Raw genomic sequence first — 22212 nt, forward strand, 5'->3', positions numbered from 1 at the left:
CTACAGAAGAAGGGAAAATCCCCCACAGTTCATACAAATCTAACAATGAGGTAAAATTCCTTCCTGACCCCAAATATAGTGATTGATCTAACCCTGAGAGGAGGGAGAAAACCCTCTCACCAGGAACTTCTGGCTTTACTCCCAGCAGGAACACTGGCATACCCTAGTCAGTGTCCCCAGCCTTGGCTGTAGCCAACACCCATGCCTCTGGGAGGGCTTAAAAATACCCTAACACATATAGCAGAAAGGCGGGGAGTGCTACAAGCACAGCTCAGAAGCATGGGAAATACCCATAGTAGAACATAGGCACAGCTGTGCCTATATCAGTCCCGAACAGTGGCTAAGCAACCTCTTCTTGAACACCTCCAGTGCAGGAGAGTTCACAACTTCTCTAGGCAGTCTATTCCACTGTCTCACTGTTCTAACAGTGAAGTTTTTCCAGATATCCAATCTAAATTTACATTAGTGCAACTTCAAGCTATTGGTCCATGTCTTCCTCTCTGCAGCAAGATGGAAAAGGTGCTATCCCTGTTCTTTAGGTCATCCCTTCAAGTATTTGAAGACTGCTAACATGTCCCCTCTTAAGCACCTTTTCTACAAGGTGAACAACATGCCAAACACATACCAATGCAGATTTCTCCTTGGGGTGAGGAAGGGTCAGGGGGTATTCACTGAATAGGGAAGAGTGGGTCTCAGACCCTACTTTTGGGGAGGGAGCTAAGTAACAGGATGGTCTGGCACTTTATGCGGACCAGGGAGCCCTGGGATAAGAGCCTAGTTGTGGATGATTATTTTGGCAGTTAAAAGCCAAAAGAGAGAGAAAAAAAAGAGATTGACCTGGGGAAGGAACAGTTCACAGCCAGGTAGTAGATTGGAACCTAGCAAAGCTTGCTTCTAGGCAGTGCCTCGAACTAAAGGGGTACCACCTTGAGAAAGTCTTTAGGTTTGACTTTACTTGTTTATTTGCTGGTTTGGGGAAAAGGAGTATTGTTTGTGTTATGAGGACTGACTGACGGGCTCCCAAGGGAGCAATCGGCCTGTGAGGCTATAGACCAGTATTCAAACTTTTTGAGCTGAGCCCCCTTTGATTCATAGATTCGTAATGGGGGATAAAATTGACATGGAAGATAAATAATGTTCATATTGTTTATGGTATAAGAGCCCTTTCAAGGCACCAAGTTACAAACATGAACACCTAACAACACTTATGCTCCAGGCAAACACTGCATTTAACATGTGATTGACCAGTAATCATGTCTTAAAGTGTAAATTTGCCATTTGTTCATGGGATTAATGATACAATAAAACAGAATCCAACTACAATGTCTTACACAAAATATGTGTATTAACTTTGTGGCTGATTTCCATTGTGCCTTAAATTGAATGTGTGGCAGAAATTCAAGCCCTAGGGATCCCAATCATACTGCTGGTACCAGGGGAAATAGGGATCATGAGCATGGGCTTCCCATGCACTGCCAAGCTGGGCTCCCAATAATCAGTTGACTGTTGACTAGCTCCAGGGATCCAAGTAGACAGTATGAGTCCCTGTGTAGTCTCTGGAGCCAACTGATGATCAGCCGATTGTCAGCAGTTTGGGACTGCCCTCAACTGCCTACACTGATAAAGATCATTCCAGGGCTCAAACCCTGGAGTGGTCCCAATTCTAATATTATAAAAGCCTTAGTCTGTCTCTCCATAAAGCTTTCATAGATTCATAGATGTTAGGGTCGGAAGGGACCTCAATAGATCATCGAGTCTGTCCCCCTGCATAGGCAGGAAAGAGTGCTGGGTTCAGATGACCCAAGATGGATGCTTATCTAACCTCCTCTTGGAGACCCCCAGGGTAGGGGAGAGCACCACCTCCCTTGGGAGCCCATTCCAGACCTTGGCCACTCGAACTGTGAAGAAGTTCTTCCTAATGTCTAGTCTAAATCTGCTCTCTGCTAGCTTGTGGCCATTATTTCTTGTAACCCCTGGGGGCCCCTTGGTGAATAAAACCTCACCAATTCCCTTCTGTGCCCCCGTGATGAACTTATAGGCAGCCACAAGGTCGCCTCTCAACCTTCTCTTGAGGAGGCTGAAGAGGTCCAGGTGCCCCAGTCTCTCCTCATAGGGCTTGGCCTGCAAGCCCTTAACCATACGAGTGGCCCTTCTCTGGACCCTCTCCAGGTTATCGACATCCCTCTTGAAGTGCGGCGCCCAAAACTGCATGCAGTATTCCAACTGCGGTCTGACCAGCGCCCGATAGAGGGGAAGTATCACCTCCTTGGATCTGTTCGTCATGCATCTGCTGATGCACGATAAAGTGCCATTAGCTTTTCTGATGGCTTCGTCACACTGCCGACTCATGTTCATCTTGGAGTCCACTAGGACTCCAAGATCCCTTTCCGGTTCCATGCCACCCAGCAGGTCATTTCCTAGGCAGTAGGTATGCTGGACATTTTTCCTCCCTAGATGCAGCACTTTGCATTTCTCCTTGTTGAATTGCATTCTGTTGTTTTCTGCCCATATGTCCAACCTGTCCAGGTCTGCTTGCAGCTGTTCCCTGCCCTCCGGCATGTCTACTTCTCCCCACAGTTTTGTGTCATCTGCAAACTTGGACAGAGTACACTTCACTCCCTCGTCCAAGTTACTGATGAAGATACTGAAGAGTATCGGTCCAAGGACCGAGCCCTGCGGGACCCCACTGCCCACACCCTTCCAGGCCAATACCAACCCATCCACTACAACTCTCTGGGTGCGACCCTCTAGCCAATTCAGCACCCACCGGACAGTGTAGTTATCTAAGTCACAGCCTCTTAACTTGATTACCAGTATGGTGTGGGATACCATATTGAAGGCCTTCCTGAAGTCTAGGTATATGCCATCAACCCCTACTCCTGCATCCAGGCGTTTTGTAACCCAGTCATAAAAAGAGACTAGATTAGTCAGGCCTGATCTACCTGCTACGAACCCGTGCTGGTTTCCCCTCAGCATAATTTGTCCTGCCAGGCTCTCGCAAATGTGGGCCTTGATAATTTTTTCGAAGACTTTGCCTAGGATGGAGGTGAGACTGACTGGCCTATAGTTGCCTGGGTCCTCCTTCCTCCCCTTCTTGAAAATGGGGACCACATTGGCCCTTTTCCAGTCCTCCGGGACCTGGCCTGTGCACCACGAGTGTTCAAATATTACTGCCAGTGGCTCTGCAACGACGTCAGCCAGTGCCTTCAGTACCCTCGGATGGAGCTCATCCGGGCCTGCCGACTTAAAGGCATCCAGTTCCTCCAAGTGACTCTGCACCATCTCAGGGTCTACACGTGGCAGTCTGGTGCCCTGCTGCTGCCTCTCTACAATCCCAGTGAGAGCCTTGTCCTGCCCCTCACTTAGGAACACTGAGGCAAAGAACTCATTGAGGAGTTCAGCCTTGTTCCCCCTGTCCGTCACCAATTGCTTTTGTCCATTTAGTAGGGGTCCTATTCCACCCTGGGCCTTCCTTTTACTCCCTATATTTTTTGTTATCCTTTACTTGAGATGCCATCCTCAGCTCCATGGTAGCTTTGGCCCGTCTAACTGCCTCCCTACAGCTGCGAGCAGAGGAGGTATACTCCTCTTTTGTAATCTCTCCCCGTTTCCACTTTTTATATGCTCCCCTTTTAGTCCGTAGGCTGCCCTGGATTTCTCTGGTCAGCCAAGGAAGCCTCCTGGCCCCTTTCCCTCTTTTTCCTCGCGTTGGGACCATTTCCCTCTGTGCCTGAAGGATCATTTCCTTAAGGTACAGCCACCCTTCCTGGGGTCCCATCTCTTCAAAACTCCTACTCTGCAGTGCATCCTAGACTAATTGTCTGAGTTCATTGAAATCAGCTTTCCTAAAGCCTATCACTTTCACCCTACTAGTTACCTTACCCACTCTACGCCTTATGATGAATTCTATTATTTGGTGATCACTGTCCCCCAGGTGACTACCAATCTGTAGGTCCCCTACCATATCATCCCCCATTGCCAATACCAGGTCCAGTAAGGCATTCCCCCTAGTGGGACTGTGTATCTCCTGCGTCAGGTGGAGGTCCTGTACACAGGATTGGAACATGCGTGAATGGTGGGACTTTGAGTTACAATTTTGTTCGTGCCCCCTCCACGCTCCCCCCCCCCACCCACTCCCGGAGAAGAAGCATAGCCAGGCACAGGGTGCCCCTCATCCTAGCAGCTGCCATGGCTTGGCTAGGCTCAGTGAGGTGGTCTCCACCCACTGTGGATCCAGCGCCTTCTACTTTGGCTCTAGGCTGTGAGCCCATTGTGCTAGGCTCTTGGAGGTGCAGCAGCCTGCTGGCACTCTGCCTGGGGCTCTCCACACCTGCATCCCCCATAAGGCTGCAGCAGCACCAGCTGTTTGCAAACTTTTTGCGCATGTCCTCTTGCGCTGCACCCCCACAACGTTCCTTCACACCCCCGCCAGGGTGCTCACCCCACAGTTTCAAAAGTACTGCTGTAGACACAACAACTAGCTTAAAGCAAGAGAGAGATTTTTGTTTTCCAGATGATAGTCAAAATACTAGTTCTTGCAATGACCAAGAGGAATAATATACAGGTGAAACCAGGCCAAGATTAAGAGTCATTCTTCAGATTTGGATGACGATATTGATGGCAGATCAGTGGAGATGATATAAATAATTATTCCAGCTCTTGTTACTCTATAGCAACTTCCCTGACTTAGGCCAGGTACAGACATTACATTTTTATCAGTATAAGTGGTCAGAAACCAGTCTATATCCATAACAGAATTTCAATGCACATAAATTGGTTTACAAATTGTGGAACCTGGTCTAAGATAGACCAGGATTGATAAATACTCAAACTTAGTCAATTTTGGTTAGATCAGCGAATTGAACTTCTGTTTCACATCCGCTATCAATTCATGTTTGGTTGCTATCTGCTGGCATTCCAGGCTCTTTTGCGGCCCCCTACTAGCTCCCCATCACAAAGAGGTGTGCTAGCACTTGCCCTGTGCTTGGCTGCTCCAGCCAAGTGCCAAGGGGGCTCCACCCCTGAGCTCTCACATAGCTGAGCCAGCACAGATACTTTCCAGCAAAGACCCTTTCCACAGCCCTGCCTCCTGCCAGATGTCATGTCCCTGCATGAACCCCATAATGAAACAACCCACCATGTACACACAGACCTGACACTGAGACCAGGAGAACCCCTCTGAGTGGGTGCAGCACCACAGAGCCTGACAAGACTGCCAGGCATGAGCAAGCATTCCCCCACCCCTGCTGTGCCATCTGTCAGCTGCAGGAAGGCAGCGTGGAGCGTGCCCAGCAGACCAGTTGGGCTTCATGAGGTTCATGGGGTTCTTCTGGGCTCAGTATCAAGTCTGTGTATACACTGTGGGGCATTTCCTGATGGGGTTCATGCAGGGACATAAATTCCTTGCTTTCCCCCTTCTCCCCACTCCCCCACGATGCCTGCAGCTGACAGATAACATGGCAAGGGGAAAGGTGCATGCTTACCTGTGTCTGATAGCCAATCAGGGGTGGCCTAGGCCCTTGGCTGTGCTCAGGCACAAACAGCCCCAGAAGTCTGCAAGGCACACTGGGAAGCATGCAGGAGTGCCCCCAACCTGCTATCTCCACCAGTGTAAGTAGTGTCTAACCTATGTCACTTACAGAAAATGGCATAATTTAGATTCTGCCTTAGGCTTTGAAGCCTTAGCTTTTACTTAGCTTTAAACATCAGTAGTATGAGTGAGTTCCAAAAAGTGCTCCTTTCACCTTTAATTAATTAGTAAGATTTTTCAAGGCCAAGAAAAAATAATTGAGACTGAGATTTTTTTTAAATCAGTCTAAGAGGCTAATGTTTTGAAATTTTTGAGAATACAAACTATGCAAAATATTCATTTCAATAATGATTTGGTATTAAAACACATAGGGATGGGGGCCAGCACTTTTATTTTAATAAGTCTGCTTGTTTTAACAAAATGACTCCTCTAACACTTCACACATTTATGTGAATTATTTTTTTTAATTTCCTGTGCTTCCAGAGGTTGATAATGTTTCTTGTCCAAATTCAGACTGATTCAAGGGCATTTATGAGATACCACCACACACACACACTCCTTCTTCAAAGAAGAAAGAACAAATAGCATTTTTTAAAAATTAGCAATGAAATAGATTCTTTCTTTTTCTGTATACTGCTGAAGCACAGGGTGTACTTCTGTATACCCATGGCACAAATCACCCCCAACTTGATCTCACTCACTCAACATGTATTTCTCTTACACGCCCCATCAGAGAAGCAATTTTGAAATGTATACATTAATGGAGAAGCTTTGCTTTTTAGAATGGCACATGGAAAAATTCACCCACCAAAATAGACTATAATGCATGTGAAGACTAGGGTTTCCAGGCAGTCCACTATCAGAGTTGCAGGATAGCTCCAGGGGACAGACTGTGGTCATTGAATTTTTGCTACACCTATGCACTCTAAATTGAAAGTATACACTTGGCAGAAACCTGAACAGGAGGACTGGGAATACTGTGTCCCCATACACGTGCTCTGATGTGTTCTAATTAGAATGTGTTGGAGCAGACTCAATTTATTGATTAAAAATGGGGATGATTTGTGGCCTGGGTATACAGAAGGATACCCTATGCCTCAGGAGTATACAGAAAAAAGTAAGAATCTGTTGTTTGCTAATTTTTAAAAATGTTATTTGTTCTTTTTTCTTGGGAGCAGAAGGGTGTGTGTATGGTGGTATCTCATAAATATTTTTCTTGAATCACTTTAATTTTTGACAAGAAGCATTATCAGAAGCATCAGGAAGCACAGGAAATTAAAATAATTAATTGTGTCTGATAATTAGAATGCTTCAGCAAGCCTCACCATCACATGTATTCAGCATCCTGTGTTTCAAAATGGAGTGGAGGTGCTTTAACTGAAACATGGGATACTGACTACACATGATACTGCAGTGCTGCACTGTTGTTATTTCCTTTAAGGTCTTCCTTTCCACTCTCTTTCAGGAAGTATGCTCTGCTAATTTGAACAGGTAATATATACAGGTTCTAACCATTTTATGTAAGACAATACAGTAAGCAGTTTCTATATTACACATACAGATATGCAGGAATGATTGCTGCACATGTTGATACTTTTCTACCTAGAGTAGTTATAATGACAATATTTCTAATTAAAGGATTAGCATTTATTAAGCGGTAACATGGAAGATAGTTAGGATAAAATATTCCTATTTCCACAAAAATTGAACTGAGTGGGATTAATTTCAAGGAGTCTCTGATGCAGATTCCCAGCATGAGGTACTCAGAACATTTTTATTGCTCAAAACTGTTTTGTACCAAACTAGAGAATATGGGAGTTCAGGGCACAGAAGGAGAAATTGGTGTGTGGGTGAACAATATTGGAGGGTTTGGGAAAGTTCTCAGAGGGGTAGGGTATTAATGTTGGCTTAGAAATGGTATTTAAAGGTCTGCTTTTTGGGAATTGGCTTATAGTTATAGATATATGCATTATAAGGGGTCAAGATGGGCAGCAGGGGTTAAATAGATTTCTAAAGAGCTTGGGAAACATACACACAGCTTCTCATGGCACTGAAAACAGACAGGCTGTCTAGTACAAGGCCAATGGATAGACACAGCCTGAGATTTGAGAGGGGCATTCCATAACACGAGACCACAGCCTTTAAGGCAGATGGGTTGTTTAACACAACAAGGACAACTCCTGGGAACTGAGGAAGTACATTCTATACTGTCCAATAACAGAAGATTAGTGACACCAGCTACAAGGTCCCAGAGCAGCATGGGGGCCTGAGTCCTGTTTTGGGGGGAACAGACCAAATTAGGAAAAGGCCCAGAAGGCTACGTGGACATGTGGCCACAGAGAGATAACCAAGCAGAGATAGCCATGGATGAAGAGTCATCAGGAGTCAACAAAGGGTAAGGAGAATACAAAAGCAGAGACTTGAGAGTAACAAAGGGTCCTTCCTCCCTTTGTCCCATCCCATCCCATCCCTCCCTTTGTCCGGTTCCTCCCATCCCTCCCTTTGTCTGGTCCCTCCCATCCCTCCCTTTGTCCCGTCTCATCCCATCCCCATCCCTTGGGAAGGGTCCAAAGCCACCATGGACCAAGGGCATACCAGCACCCTGTCTTATGCACCCCACTGGACTGGGGATGTGGACCTCAGCATCCCACCTCTAGACTGCTGACACCTAAGAGAAAAGGCCTCAGAGTGCAGCCTGCAGCCTGCATCCTGACCAGATGTATTTTGACTCTGATGACAGACCTAGGATTGGTAGATATAGAATTTCTTAATTGTTTGTATTGTTGCTTTTTGTTATCTCTTTGTATCAATAAATTCACCTATTATCAACTGGCAGGTGTTGTGGTTGGTCTGAGGGTTGTACCTGCCCAGAACAAAGGTATAAGGGCTGGGTTCCTAAAACTCAGCGTCAACATTAAGAGGTAGACAAATTGGAAAAGAGGTGGAGAGGGGTTTGGTACAGAGCAGGGAGAGGGAAATAAGGGACAATAAAATGCAGATGGGTGGCAATAGCATGGAGAAGTGTTGGGAGATTCAGACTAAGAGGAGGTGAGGGACTCTTGGAGACAAAATGAAAATGGGTGCAAGAGGGAGTAAGGGGAGAGGAGAGGTAGGACTGTTTGGCATATGCCTAGATGTGTATGGGGGACTTGGTTCTCTGAGGATAGGGGTGCCCAAAACCTACTCTCTGGTTCCAAAATCTGCTTGGAGGTATCTTGGCCCCCCTCCCTACCTCCACCACTTATGTCAGATATAGAGCGCTCTGATCTCTTTTCTCTGTTGCTCTAAATGGATGCAAGAACTGGCATGGAAGTGATGCCCTTCTGGAGAACTCTGAGTCTCTCTACCCACTTGCAAGAATGGGGCAAGGTGTCTCACTCCTCTTAAAAACTAAGCTCTCCCACTATCCCCGTTTTTCTACCTCATTTGTTTTTCAGCTACTGTCCAAATCCATTGATGAAGCCATATGGTGAAAGCTCCTATATTTAATTTAGTGATCTATTTAGTTACTACATGGCACTGCTATAGCAGTTCTCAATAGATTGATGCCTGTTTTATTAACAGCATTAAGATTCCTCAGTTGTGACTAGCTTCCTTCTCATATGCAAAATATTAGATACACTTAAACCTTTGAAATCCAAGGTATTAAGGGAAACATTACCCCTCTAATGCACTTGTAACTCTGCCTTCTATAGCTGGTAGTAGTCAATGGGAATTATTTTGTAAGGAAAGTCCAAAACTTTGAACTACCAGTCAGAGCAATGGATTCTCTCCCTCTCAACACCTTCAAATCAAGACTTGAAGATGTTAATATAAATGATTACACTTAATTCAGTTTAAGTGATGAAATTGTATGACCTGTGTTATAAAGGCAGTTGGACTACATGACCTAATGCCCCATCTGGCTTTAAAAAATCTATAAGAAATAGACTTATGGGAAGACTAAGAATATGCAATTGTTTATGAATCTGAATACCAACCTTCAAGTGTATATGCACCATGCTGACTGTTTTAGTGGTAGCATAACTGAATGGTGGAGGAATAAGTTGCAGCAAGTTGGTAAAGTTGTTGTTGTGCCCTTGAGTGTGTCCTAATTCAATAACCCTTAGTTCTTTCTTATTAAAATGAGACAGAGTGGAGAAAGCTAATGGAAAAAAAGAAATTCCACAATTTAATAAGACTCCAGGACTTTTTTAATTGGCAAGTCAAAAATAACCTTTCAATCATTTGGCACATATAACTCTCTGCTATATTTGCCTCAACTGTTCAAACACTGGTGAATGGTTTAGTAGCATAACTTGTGTGAAATGCAAAGTTATGTGAAGGGCTCAAATCATAAGGATATTTAATTTTAATCTTTTGCATAATTACTCATCATCGTCTTTTAGAAACTTGTGCCAAATATAAGTACTGAAATTTTCCCAGAGTCAAACTGAATAGGCTCTTTACAAACTATATATAAACTGCCACAGATTTGGCTCCTCAATCTGGCAGTTTATTCAGCAGGAATCTCAATGAGGCTATGGAGCCATTTTTATCTGAGAGCAACTTGAGATGAAAAATATTACATCACCCTACACCTCTTCTCTATCTCATCTTAATGGAGCTAAAACTTCTGTCAGAGATTCCCACAATAAATATCTAATTTACCTTCTCCCCTCCAGGGCTCCTCCCCTCTCCCCCAAATTAAAAAAAAAATACAACCTGGAAATGTACAAGAATAACTTAGGTGAAGATTATTTTATACTCCAAACCTCATAATTTAAGGTGTCTTAGAATAAGACTTAGAAAATAAAATACTCTGTGGCTCATCATTTTTCAACTTTGCATGCATGCAAGAAAGTAATGTAAAACTTTCTGTAGGTGAGAGCACAAATTCCTTTTTTTGCCTGGGACTGTTTCAGAGTCAGCATGTTCATCTAAGAGTTGTTGCCTTTACATTCTCTGCAACTGGCACCCTAAAATGTACTGCATTTACATTCTCTTCTGCAGATGTTGAGGCAAAAAGTACCTGTAGGATTTTCTACACGAAAAATTAATTTCACTGGAGCTAAAGCAGTAGAAATATGGCCTAATACCTAAACAAAAATTGCTCAGGTTCATTTCATTCTTTACAAACGCTACCCCAGCTGTAATGCTGACAAGGTCAATATCATTTTGGATTATTTGACATGCAAGTACCAGTCTTCCATAGTAAACTTGCCTAGAGCTATTCTTACTTTCATATCTGAGAGCTTCTGGCTAATGTGCAAAACACTGCCTCTTTCTGAACATGTACATTGTGGTAAGCTCATGCATTCTTCAAGGGGATTTATATCTTCCCTAGTCTTCTAGTCTCCTGTGGGTGTCATTCTTCTTCCCTGATCAAGCTTTCAGGGTATAGTGACCATACATCCTGGTTTGGTCAGGACAGTCCCAGAGTTTGTAGACTGTTCTGGCTTCCTGGGTGGTTAGTGAAAATTCAAACAGAAGGCCTGGATTAGCACCTTCTGCCCTCTCTGCCTGCCCCAGCCTGTTGAGCAGTGGCTGGAGGCAGCAGGGAGATCGACCTGGGCACTGCACCTCCTGCCTGCAGTGGGGATCACCCAGGGGGCCAGGGGGAGGGTGCTGCTGTAAGCGCAGGCTGCTTACACTATTTTTCACCCATTCACAGACCATTGAAGGCAGAAACAGAGACCCATGCCCTGAGGGGAGTAGGGATCCCTCTTCACCTGCCCACCCAGCTGCCAAGGTCCCATGTTTAGAGGAGCAGCTCTGGCTTTGTGGCTCTGGCTGACTCCATCCTGCCTAGGTCCAGCTGTGGGGGGCTTGGCTCAGCACTTCCCCCACTACCACTGTGTGTGTGTGCGTGTATTGGGTGTGGGACAAGCTGGAAAAGGGAAGAGAGGGAGAGAGGGAAAGAGAGGTGAGAGAGAGAAGTGAGCAGAGGGTTGACAAGTTAGTGAGGTGGGAAGGTCTGGGGAGCAGGAAAGTGGCAGGGGGAGCAATGGGAAGAGAGAGGTGGTGAGGGAGGGAGGAGAGAGAGAAGGACTGGGGGAGGTGAGGAGAAGGGAGCCAAAGTGGGAGGAAGCTGGTGGGGAGCTGATGCGGGGAGAGGGGAGCCATATAAAGGGGATCTAATGGAGACAAGAGGAGGCTGCTCAGGTTCAGCCTTTTGCTGATATGATCATCAAGCAGCTGCACAAGGCATGGTGCACACACATGCTAATACAGCAGCTGGATTGAGAGTAGCTACACACACACACACACACACATACAGACATGCATATATATGCATAGAGACATGCACAGATACATGCACACACATGTGTATGTACTCATACACACACACAGACACACACTGCACTTACATTGCAGTGGAATAGGCCAACTTTCTCCCTGTTCAGCAGCAGACTCCAGGTTCATCCTTCCTTCTCTTCCTCTTGCCCAACAGAGCCCCAGCCACCCACTTTCCTGGCCTCGCTCACCCCCAAAATGGGCAGTCCTCCCCCCTGCTGCTGGGGAGGTGGAGCAGCATAGTGCATGGGGGAGTGGGGAGGAGGGGGGCAGGAGTGAGGCAGTGCTCCAGATTTCCTTAAAAACAAGTCTTATTATTAGTTTAATTGTGTCATTTTTACCCCATTGGTTTTATTGTCCTTCCTTAACATTTCTGGGATTTCACCCTTCATTCTCTAACCCATGGCAAATAATCAGCTCCTCCAAAATGCCTGTCCTAAGTAGAATCATACAATCATACAAAATTAAGGTTGGGCAGGACCTCAGGAGATCACCTAGTCCAACCCCCTACTCAAGGCAGGACAGTCCCCAACTAGATAATCCCAGCCAAAGTTTTGTCTAGCCATGTCTTGAACCCCTCCCAGGATAGAGATTTCACCATTTCTCTGGATAACCTGTTCCAGTGTTTTACTACCCTACTGGTGAGAAAACTCTTCCTAATAGCTAACCTAAACTTCCCTTGTTGCAACTTGAAACCATTGTTCTGTCATCTGTCACCACTGAGAACAGTCTAGCTCCATCCTCTTTTGAACCACTCTTCAGGTAGCCAAAGGCTGCTATTAAGTTTTCTCTCAGTTTCCTGTTCTCTAGATTAAATAAGCCCAGTTCCCTCAGCCTGTCCTCATAAGTCATATCCCCCCAACTCCCTCACCATGCTCTTATACTCCTTCCTACTTATTTAACCAAGTTTTCACTTCTTACAGCTTTCTTTTTGTGACTTAGTTTACTGAAGAGTTCCCTGCTAAGCCAAGCTGGTCTTTTGCCATACTTGCTAGTCTTCCTGTGTACCAGAATGGTTTGTTCCTGCACTCACAGTAAGGCTTCTTTAAAGTACAGCCAGCTTTCCTGAAGTCTTCTTTCCCTCAGACTGGCTTCCCCAGGGATCCTGCCCATGAGTTCCCTGAACAAGTCAAAGTCTGCTTTTTTTGAAGTCCAGGGTCCTGACTGCTGCTCTTTATCCTCCCTTTCCTCAGTATCCTAAATTCAATCATCTTGTGATCACTGCTGCCCTAAGATACCATCCCCTACTACATTGCCCACCAATTCATCCCTGCTTTGAGCAGTAGGTTAAGAAAAGCATGGCCTCAGGTTGGCCACTCCAGCACTTGCACCAGGAAGTTGTCCCCAGTACTCTCCAAACACTTCCTGGATTCCCTGCACACTGTTGTATTGCCCTCCCAGCAGATGTCAGGGTGATTGAAGCCCCCCACAAGAATCAGGGCCTGTGATCAGAAAACTCCCACTACTATTTGAAGAAAGCCTCATCTACCACTTCCTCCTGGCCTGGTGGACTGTAGCAGATGCCCACCACAACATCACCCTTGTTGCTCTCCCTTCTAAACTTAGCCCAGAGGCCTATAGGCCTATATCCAGTTTCATACTGGAGCTCTGAGTAATCATACAGCTCTTTTACATAAAGTGCAACTCCTAATCCTCTTCTTTCTTGCCTGTTCTTCCTGAAAAGTTTGTACCCATCCATGACAGTGCTCCAGTCATGTGACCTATCCCACCATTTCTGTTATTCCAATCACGTCATAGTTCCTTGACTGTGCAAGGACTTCCAATTCTTCCTGCTTGTTTAACGGGCTGCTTGTATTCGTGTACAGGCATCTGAGGTGACTAGTTGATTGCCCTGATTTATCAGGAAGTATGAGAGCACGTCCTCCTGCTTGCTCTTCCTCCAGGTCACTGACTTCCCCATTTACCTACCTAGAAAGAAGATGCTCTTCCTTCTCTTCATCAGGTGCATCCCATCTCTTCCCAGCAATCCTCCTTTTTTGAACAATATAGGGAAAATTAACTTAATTCTACTGAGGGTAGAAAATTCCAGGGTGGATCATTTTTAAGTGCAGTGAAGTTTTCATGCTACTCCTTACCAAGAATGTATCTTGCTTTCCCCCCAAAGCAGAGGAAGTAACAGACTTTTGAAGGTGGGTGGAAAGAGCAGAAAACTGAATCTGCAGTAGGGAACATGCTTTACTTAAACAGGAATTTAATTTATGTGTCTTACGGTTCTTCCATTGGATCCCTGAAATATTGAAATGTATTACTATGGCTCAGTTCCTAGTTTTTCACAAGTGCATTGTTATGAGTGTTGAATAGAAAAACAAATGCTGGATCATTAGGGAAAATCTAAAATTTCTTGCTTGCCAGAATACAGTCAACTGAGAGTACAAGAGCCCTAATTTGACATGATTCATAGCAATAGACTTATTTTAAAAACAGCATTTTTTTCCTTTCAGCAGATTAAATAGCAATATCTGAAAATTCAAACAACATTTTCAGAAACATCATTTTTCAAATATCTGCTTATAGCATCAAATGACATTCTATAGATTTAGGCTACACTAAATATTAATTAAAAAATACTTTTTTTTTTTTTATAGTGCTAGAAAAACCTGCTCAACCTGAAGCAATTTGCTTTTCTACAAAAATGACCTATTGGTTATTCCCTCCTAACAATTATTCCTGTCTATATTCTTCCCAATCCATTTGGCATTTTGAAAGCCACTCAGGTCTTCTTAACATCCTTTGCAAACTGAAATTAGAAACCTTGTTCTAATTATTAGTGCCTAAATCTTAATATAGATAATACAAATATCCAGAGTTATAATGGAGTAAAGTAAATGAGAATTTGGAAGGAATGCAACATTCAGTTTCAATGGCAGTGAGGGAACAAGTTGTCCCGTGTCTATGCAAAAGGTTGCTATTTTTCTAAGGCAGTCGCAAAAAAACGCTGAAAGATGGGGCACTGAGCTAGAAAAGCTCCTGATCAGAATCAGAATGACAACTCCTAATCTCACTTCCAGTATCAAAAGTGAGGCTAAGTCCTGAATGAAGCATAGAGAATGAACTAGATTTTAATCAGCCCAAGAGATAGCCTCCCCCAGGTCACAATTGAGGAACATTGGCAGGATGATACAAGGAATCTTACTTTTCTACTGCCAAGTCTTCCCTGTTTTTTGGATGGACAGAAGATGCCAGCCTCTGGGGCTGCCAAGAATCTGGAAACTTTCATGACCATTCTCTTCATTTGCATTTAAAACTGCCATGGGGAAGAAAAGAGCTTAGGACAAACAGAAGGTTACACATTAGGATGTGGTTTCTTTGTTGTAAGAGATTTGCTTTGCATAAGACCTGAACAAAACCAGTCAAGATGAGACTTTCTGAGAGCTATTTCAAAGTTTTAGCAGCACAAATAAAAAAAGAGACTTCCTTCCTCCTTAGAAATAAGTTCAGCTTTAAAAAATGAACCTACATGCATGAGGAGCCTGGATATTTGATGAAAATTCTATTCCAAACATGGTTATAACTATTGTGAATATACAAATTCCCACTGATAGCAATGAGATGTGTGTGTGGAGTAAGTTATTTTCCTTATGACTTAAAAGAAGCCACATGTTTATCTTTAAAGTTATTTTTTTTACATCTACATTGTGCAGTTGAGCAAAACTTTCTATCCCCAGTCAAAGCCCCAGAGACAGCCTTTGAACTTTCCATCTCAACATTTACAGGTTGAGTGCTTTTGCTAACTGTTTTAGTTTCATCATCTTAAACATCTAGTCTCTCATCAAGTTTTGTTCTTCTTGATGCAGGCTTGCATCAGTTTTTACCAACAGCCTGTTCTCAAGGGACTCCTTGCTGACAACCTATTTCTCAAGCAGATGTCGGAATAAAATGCATTTCTGGAGAATTTTTTTACTTTACAAATAAAAAGGATGAAGTAGATGAGAGAGAGGCTTGTGTTCAGTCTGCACAGTTTTCTTCATATTTACTCTTCAAGTCTTTCCACCAGTCTCTAGATGCGTGTGTTTTAATGTTTTATGCAATACCAAAATCAATATCAGAGGTACCTCTCTTCGACATCCATTTCCCTAATGAACTACACATGAAATCCATTTAGAAAGAAAAATAAATAAGGAACTGCAGTATTCTCCTAAACGATCCTAAATCCCTCACCCCATCCCATCAGGAAAAGCCTAAATAAATAGGAAATCTATTTATCATGGCTTAAAAATTATCAGCTCTGTAGCAGCAAGCTCCACAGCCTAAGATTCCTCACAACAACAAAATAACCCTCTCACCCTTCACTACTGTTGACTATACCCTTTTAAACTGGTAGATCTTCTGACCCAGAGGCAGTTATAAATATGCATGGCATGTCTAGTCAGCCAACTGAAAAGTGAACCTGTAACTTCTTATTGCAAACATTAGCTAAAGGTGTTTGGGAATTTTATGTAAAAATGTTTCTTTGGTGGATAATGCAATATGCACAAAATCAAAAATTTACATGGAAAATATATGTTTGTAATCTTTACCAAATTTCCATTTTTAAAAAAAATCTATTTTCTAGGTCAGCATCCGACAGACCAGGTCTGGCTTACCAAGTGATTTTTATCTAGCCTGCAAAGCCAGAACATCAATATCTATTCAGTGGCAGAGAATCAGTGGCAATTCCCAAGAGTGGCAATCAGTAGCAGGGGAAGCCGTAAGTTACTTTTTGAAAGAAGCTGTATTAATTTGGTTGGCAACTGATAAATGGTTTCTGATCCCCTTTTTAGATAGATTAAGCTCCCCAGAGAAGATCAGAACATTTTTCTTTGTGTTTAGGTGCTCTGATGAGACTACATCTGGACATAGGACATTCCAGTCCTATGATGTTATGGAAACTCCTCTAGTTGAATCACCATGGTGATTTACTGAACCTTTATGACCATGAAGGATTCTGAAAGATGTAATATAGGCAGATATTTCAGTTACATAAGATGAAATGTGCAAGGAGTATGCAAAGAGGTGCTTGACCCTCAAAAGCCTGGAATCCAAGTGTAGCTGGTCAGTGGATAAGAGTCCACCTGGATGGGAGGGTAGGGGCCAGCTGGGCTTGAAGACCGGGGATACTGGTTTTCTCTCACAAAAAAAAAAAACTCCCTCCAATTTTCAGACTGAAAAAAGTAACCCAAAATCTACATTTTCCATGATTAAAATGAAACACCACTATATATATATATATATATATATATATATATATATATATATATATATATATATACACATACACACTCCCCCCCAAGAGCCAGAGCTAAACCCAGAGCTATATAAGGTTACATTTTTAATCTTAAAATTGGGGATTTTTTTTAATCAGAGAAATTAATATGGAACCAATACACAAATATTTTGGCCTTTTTCAAATCCAATGTTTTATAGTGAAAACAAGCAAAGAGCCTTCTGTAATATTTCCAACTCTGTCCACATTGCAAATAAATTTCAAAATATTAACATTTCCCAGAGTGCAAAAAATTACTAAAATGTCTGCAACTATATGCATCAGTTACTCAAGTATTGAAGTGAAATATTAATCTAAATGAATGATTCAAGCCTGAGCGTGTGTAGGATAGATTAGGATACTCGGCTAGGTACTGTAGTCTTTCATTCTGGAAAGTGTTTCCTAGATTAAAATAAAATAGCAAGGAAAGAACAAACATAATAAAGGTACCCTTGAAGGAGGAGGATTTATGATTATGGACACTACTGTAAATTCATACAGAGCCAGCATTCATTTTCTGTTTAAGGCTATCACACCCCAGAAAGACCTAATTAGTCAATCAGAATGTGGCTTTAGACATTTGATGTTCTCAGCACACTCTAATGGGGCATAAAGCAGCTCCTCCTCATTCTAATCAAGCCTTCCTCTATTTTTCAATCAGTTTTATTAAATAAGAATTTGATCATTCTATGCTTGTGGCCATCAGGATGCATGTAGCATCACAGCTTGTATAGCACATGATATCTATTAACAGGATACTGCCAATAATAACCTTTGAGTAACAAAACTTAGTTGTAGTCATCTTTGATTACCACTTGCATCTTCCTTGTGTTTTTTCCTCTTATTCAGAATGTTGTCTCCCTTGTTAATTAGATAACAACTCTCTCTATAGCCAGTGATTGAATTATCTCAATGCCTGCCTGAAGCAATTAAAATTGATCAAAATTAAGTGTAGAAGCTACATTATTTTTAATATAAATAATTTAGTTTCACAGGCTTTGATTAAATTAAACACATCAAATTAACCTTTAATTGATTTAGACAAAAATACACAATATACAATAAAAGGTGACACACTATAAACAACTGCTTATATGTAAGAGAAAGAAATATTGTAATATTCACAGTTTCTTTCTTTTCCGTTATTTCTTATTATACTTAGTTGGATGGAACTTGTGGAACACACATTGGAACCTCATGCATGAAGCACAAACCAAAGTCCATCCCTGTTCAACAATTATTTAAATACAAATATTTTAGTGTTTTATTGAACTTGAATGGGCATCATGTGTTTTGGGGTTTTTTTTGCAATTGTTGTTCTAGTGCTGCTCACAGAAATATCACTAAAGTAATTGTTATTAGCAACCAGTTCAGTCAGCTTCATGTTTTAGGTGAGTACCATGATTCTAGGTAAACCTTCAATCCAGAATAAGCAACTGAGCAAAAAAAAAAAGGGACTCTTCACCCTGGTAAGTACACACTTGCTGTTGTTCTGTTGGACTACTTATTTGGCTTCTCTTTTCTGGGTGGAAATGTCCCTTTGGAAGCCGCTTTCAGGGCTATATTTACTGAATCAATAAATATTCATAAGAACCAACCATTTTCATCACTCCAGAAAGCACACACCTGCCAGAGATGCCATCTGGTGAGATGCCTAAAATACAATAGCCAAATTAGATTTCAGAGAAAAACTTTAGAAAATTTAACAAAAAACCCCAGCTACACATTGGATCAGGGGTCTGTAGGTCTACATTCACCTGAAGGAAAAAAAAACAGTAGTCTGATCTGCATGAAAAACCTTGACTCCAACATGGATTGTCTTACAAACAAGTATGTAACTTCAACAGCATTCTGTTGAACATACAAAAAAGTTATTTTATAAAAACAATAACAGCTAAGGAGAAGTATTACCAAAAATATCCTAATCTCTTCTTTCTTTCCACTAGAGATAAAATGAAAATGCAACACAATCCAAACACAGGAAATTTAAGAAGAGTGTAGAACAGTCTAACTAGATCTCCAGCTCTACAGACCTCAGTAGAGCATCAGTATTGCAAATGACAGCCTCAACCTCATATCTAATTTGGTACTATGCATAGTTTTTTTCAGGGAGTCTGAAATTTGAGGGTGGGAATACTTTGTACTAAGATATGTATGCTTGGAAAGCTTGAACACTGCATTAATCTAAACACTCTTATACCTCTGATTGTCATGACTACAAAAAAGGTTTGTATTCTCAAAGCTATTCATTGAAAACTATTAAGTCAGTTGACACAAATAATTTTAATCTAGACCAACTACAAAGCTAAGAAAACCCAAAACTCTTAGGGTATACTGGATACACTCTGTCCCAGGCACTTCTGGAGGGGGTCCATCTCTTGAGTATGTCCTGGCTAACCACTCATAATGATCACTGTCAAACCTAAAAGTGCTTTAATGAAGCTACTCACAAAAACACTGGAGCTTGAGATCAAAAGGGCAACCATAGGGATGCCCTGAAGCAGCTTCACTGCCATGCTTCTGGGTTTGACAATACCAAAGAGGAGCAGCAGTCCCTACCAAAAGCATGGATGTTGTCTAACAGCACTATTATACAGTGTCTTACGCCAGTCTAGGGACTAATAAGTTAGTATAATAGCAGTTGTGAATGTGCAAAATACAAAGGCAATATAACCTTTATATTCCATTTTTCATACATCTTGTGTCACACTAGCCCTTTCTATGAGTCAGGCTTTTATTCCATGTATTGGGTATCGCTATAATTTGAACACAGATAGGAGGAATTTTATTGGTTCATTAGAAAATATGTCTCACTTTAGACAATGATAGGTTAGGGAAGATGACTTGTAACCATTCTAAGTGTAGTTTCACAAAAACAAATTAAAATCCTTAGGTGCAACAAAATCAATGTATCTAAGAGCTTTTTCAAATACTTCTGCTTTCTTTAGACTGTTTTTTCCTTGTCTCAGAAAATAATTATATTTCTTGTCCTTCTAGTTGCAAGGACAGTGTGAATTAATTTGCACAGTATTACTTACTAAAGCTGCAGTGAAACAGAATAAATATGCATGTGTGTGCTCACACACACACAAACACATTGATAATATTATAAAAGGGAAAAAAAACCCTCCTTTCATCTTAATGGGATGTTACCTTCAAAGATCATTTGAGTCTATTTAAATGCAAACATTGGTAAGAAAAGAGTCTGACCATTAACACTCAAACTGCAACAGTGATTTAAAGAAAAATGTTTTCTATTGCACTAGAGTCATAAGCATATCTGGCCTAGTTTGATTAGGGTCCTACACAATCAAGGGAAAATAAAAAAAAATCCTCTTCTCCTCTTCCCCTACCCAAATTTTCTCCTAAACATAAAGAAGAAGAAGCCAAAAACAAGAAAATGCATTCCACAGACTTGGCTGAAACTAGGGTTATTACTACCTAAGAATCCAATGTATACTTATTTCCTGTTCTCCTTCACCTAGCATGTGTGCTACAGCACAGAATGTTGCCATGTAATACTGCTGGAGACAATCCCACCAGCTTCAAGATGGGCAATTAATGGTAATTTTTTTCTTGTAGATAGATGAATAAAGAAAATGCCATTGTTCATTATCATTATTGAAGAATAAAGTCATTTATCAGCAAAGCTTTTCATAGGAAGAAAAGGATTATTTCCCCAAACATTAGGTATTGTGTGTGTCTAGCTGTATAATTTTAAAACATTCACATATGTCAGATGACGTCTATGCATTAATGTTATATAAGCCAAGTTGGAAAGAATAGATACTAATGAGAACATGCTGTAAAGGAATTGTCCTAATGTACTGTCAGTGCAACTCAACAAATCTGGCTTCCTGGAAGTGACAGTGGTTCTATTTTAAAACCTATCAGATCACCTTTCAGTCAAAAAATACATAACTTTGTAAATCACACTGAGTACATTCTATTAACTAAGGAAATGGGACAATCAATATGTCTGATTTTAAATTAAGTAACAGACAACCAAAATAAAATTGAAAAAACAATGAACGAAGTTAATGTTGACTGTGGGTCGCAAGACACATATACAATTCTATTCATTCACATTATTCAGCTGACAAGTAGTGAAATATGGAAAAGTTTCAAGAACGGACTTTTACATTTTATTGCATCTCAAAAGTAATCTTGTATCAAGTTTAAAATGCAAAGGCATATACCCCTTCCTGGTTCAAGATAAATCACAGTCCCCCAGCATCCCAGCATGATTTCCAGCCCTGGGCTGGGCTGTCTGCTCCAGCAGAGAAGGTTGGGGGGTTAGGGAGGGAGGCAGGAACTCCCTCCACCCTTTCTCTCCAGACAAACCCCGGCTGGGGCTGGGGCTGGGGCCGGGGAGAGGAGTTAAACTTCTCTTCCCCACAAATACAGAGCTGCCCTGCCCTGCCCTGCCGAAAACATACTTCTGGCTGTGACTGTGGACTACAAACCCCAGAGGCACCTGGAAGCAGGAAGAGGAAGTGATGGGCAGAGGCCTGCTGCAGTGATCCTAAACTGCAAATCCCAGAGACCTTGGGATCGTCACGAAGAGGAAGCTACCCATGCTGGCTATGTGCCAGAGAGCTGTGCTCTAGCGCCCTCAGCTTCTGGCCTAAATCACTGCAGGTATGTGGCTGCATTTCCTTAATCAAAAGTGAATGTCTGTCCAGTTGTTTCTCAGTTTAATCTCCGCAGTTTAGACTAACCTGCAAAGGCTGAATTGATTAATCCTCCTCCTTTTTGACTCTCTAAACTTAGCCTAAAAGTTAGGTTTTGTTATGCTGAGAATTGCAATACCTGCATCTCTTTATGGATTGAGCCCTAAGTGTTCTGAAAAATGACCACTGGGAATCATCAAGTTGGTTGTTTCCGAAGTCAGCAAGGTTACAAAATTAAAGCTGATGTTAAAGAGATGGTTCTGTTTTAATTTACCAAGAGGTTCCATATGCATTTTTAGTGAGGAATGTGGCTGTGGGTAAATTTCTCTCTCCATTATGCTATAATTTTTTTTTAAAGTAATGGGTAACATAGGTGATTTGATTTGATTTATTTTACTGACTCTTATTAACCAATAACAAGATTTAGAGCTGTTCCCCTATTTCTAATTGACAAATTTAAAACAAGTTCT

At 42.0% G+C, this 22212-nt stretch overlaps 1 protein-coding gene and 1 long non-coding RNA gene across 4 annotated transcripts in view; one reads left to right on the forward strand and one right to left on the reverse strand.

Annotated features, from left to right (window-relative positions):
• Window positions 1–22212, reverse strand: part of IL1RAPL1 (interleukin 1 receptor accessory protein like 1) — a 1380155-nt gene that overhangs the window by 893716 nt on the left and 464227 nt on the right. The window lies entirely within an intron of this gene.
• LOC109282880 (uncharacterized) overlaps window positions 21407–22212 on the forward strand; it is a 29396-nt gene continuing 28590 nt past the window's right edge. The window contains exon 1 of the long non-coding RNA XR_009459124.1: window positions 21407–21710. This is a non-coding gene — a long non-coding RNA (uncharacterized LOC109282880). The remainder of the gene's footprint in view (window positions 21711–22212) is intronic.

This window comes from Alligator mississippiensis, chromosome 1 (assembly GCF_030867095.1).
Source record: "Alligator mississippiensis isolate rAllMis1 chromosome 1, rAllMis1, whole genome shotgun sequence".
In the NCBI taxonomy this organism is placed as follows: Eukaryota; Metazoa; Chordata; order Crocodylia; family Alligatoridae; genus Alligator; species Alligator mississippiensis.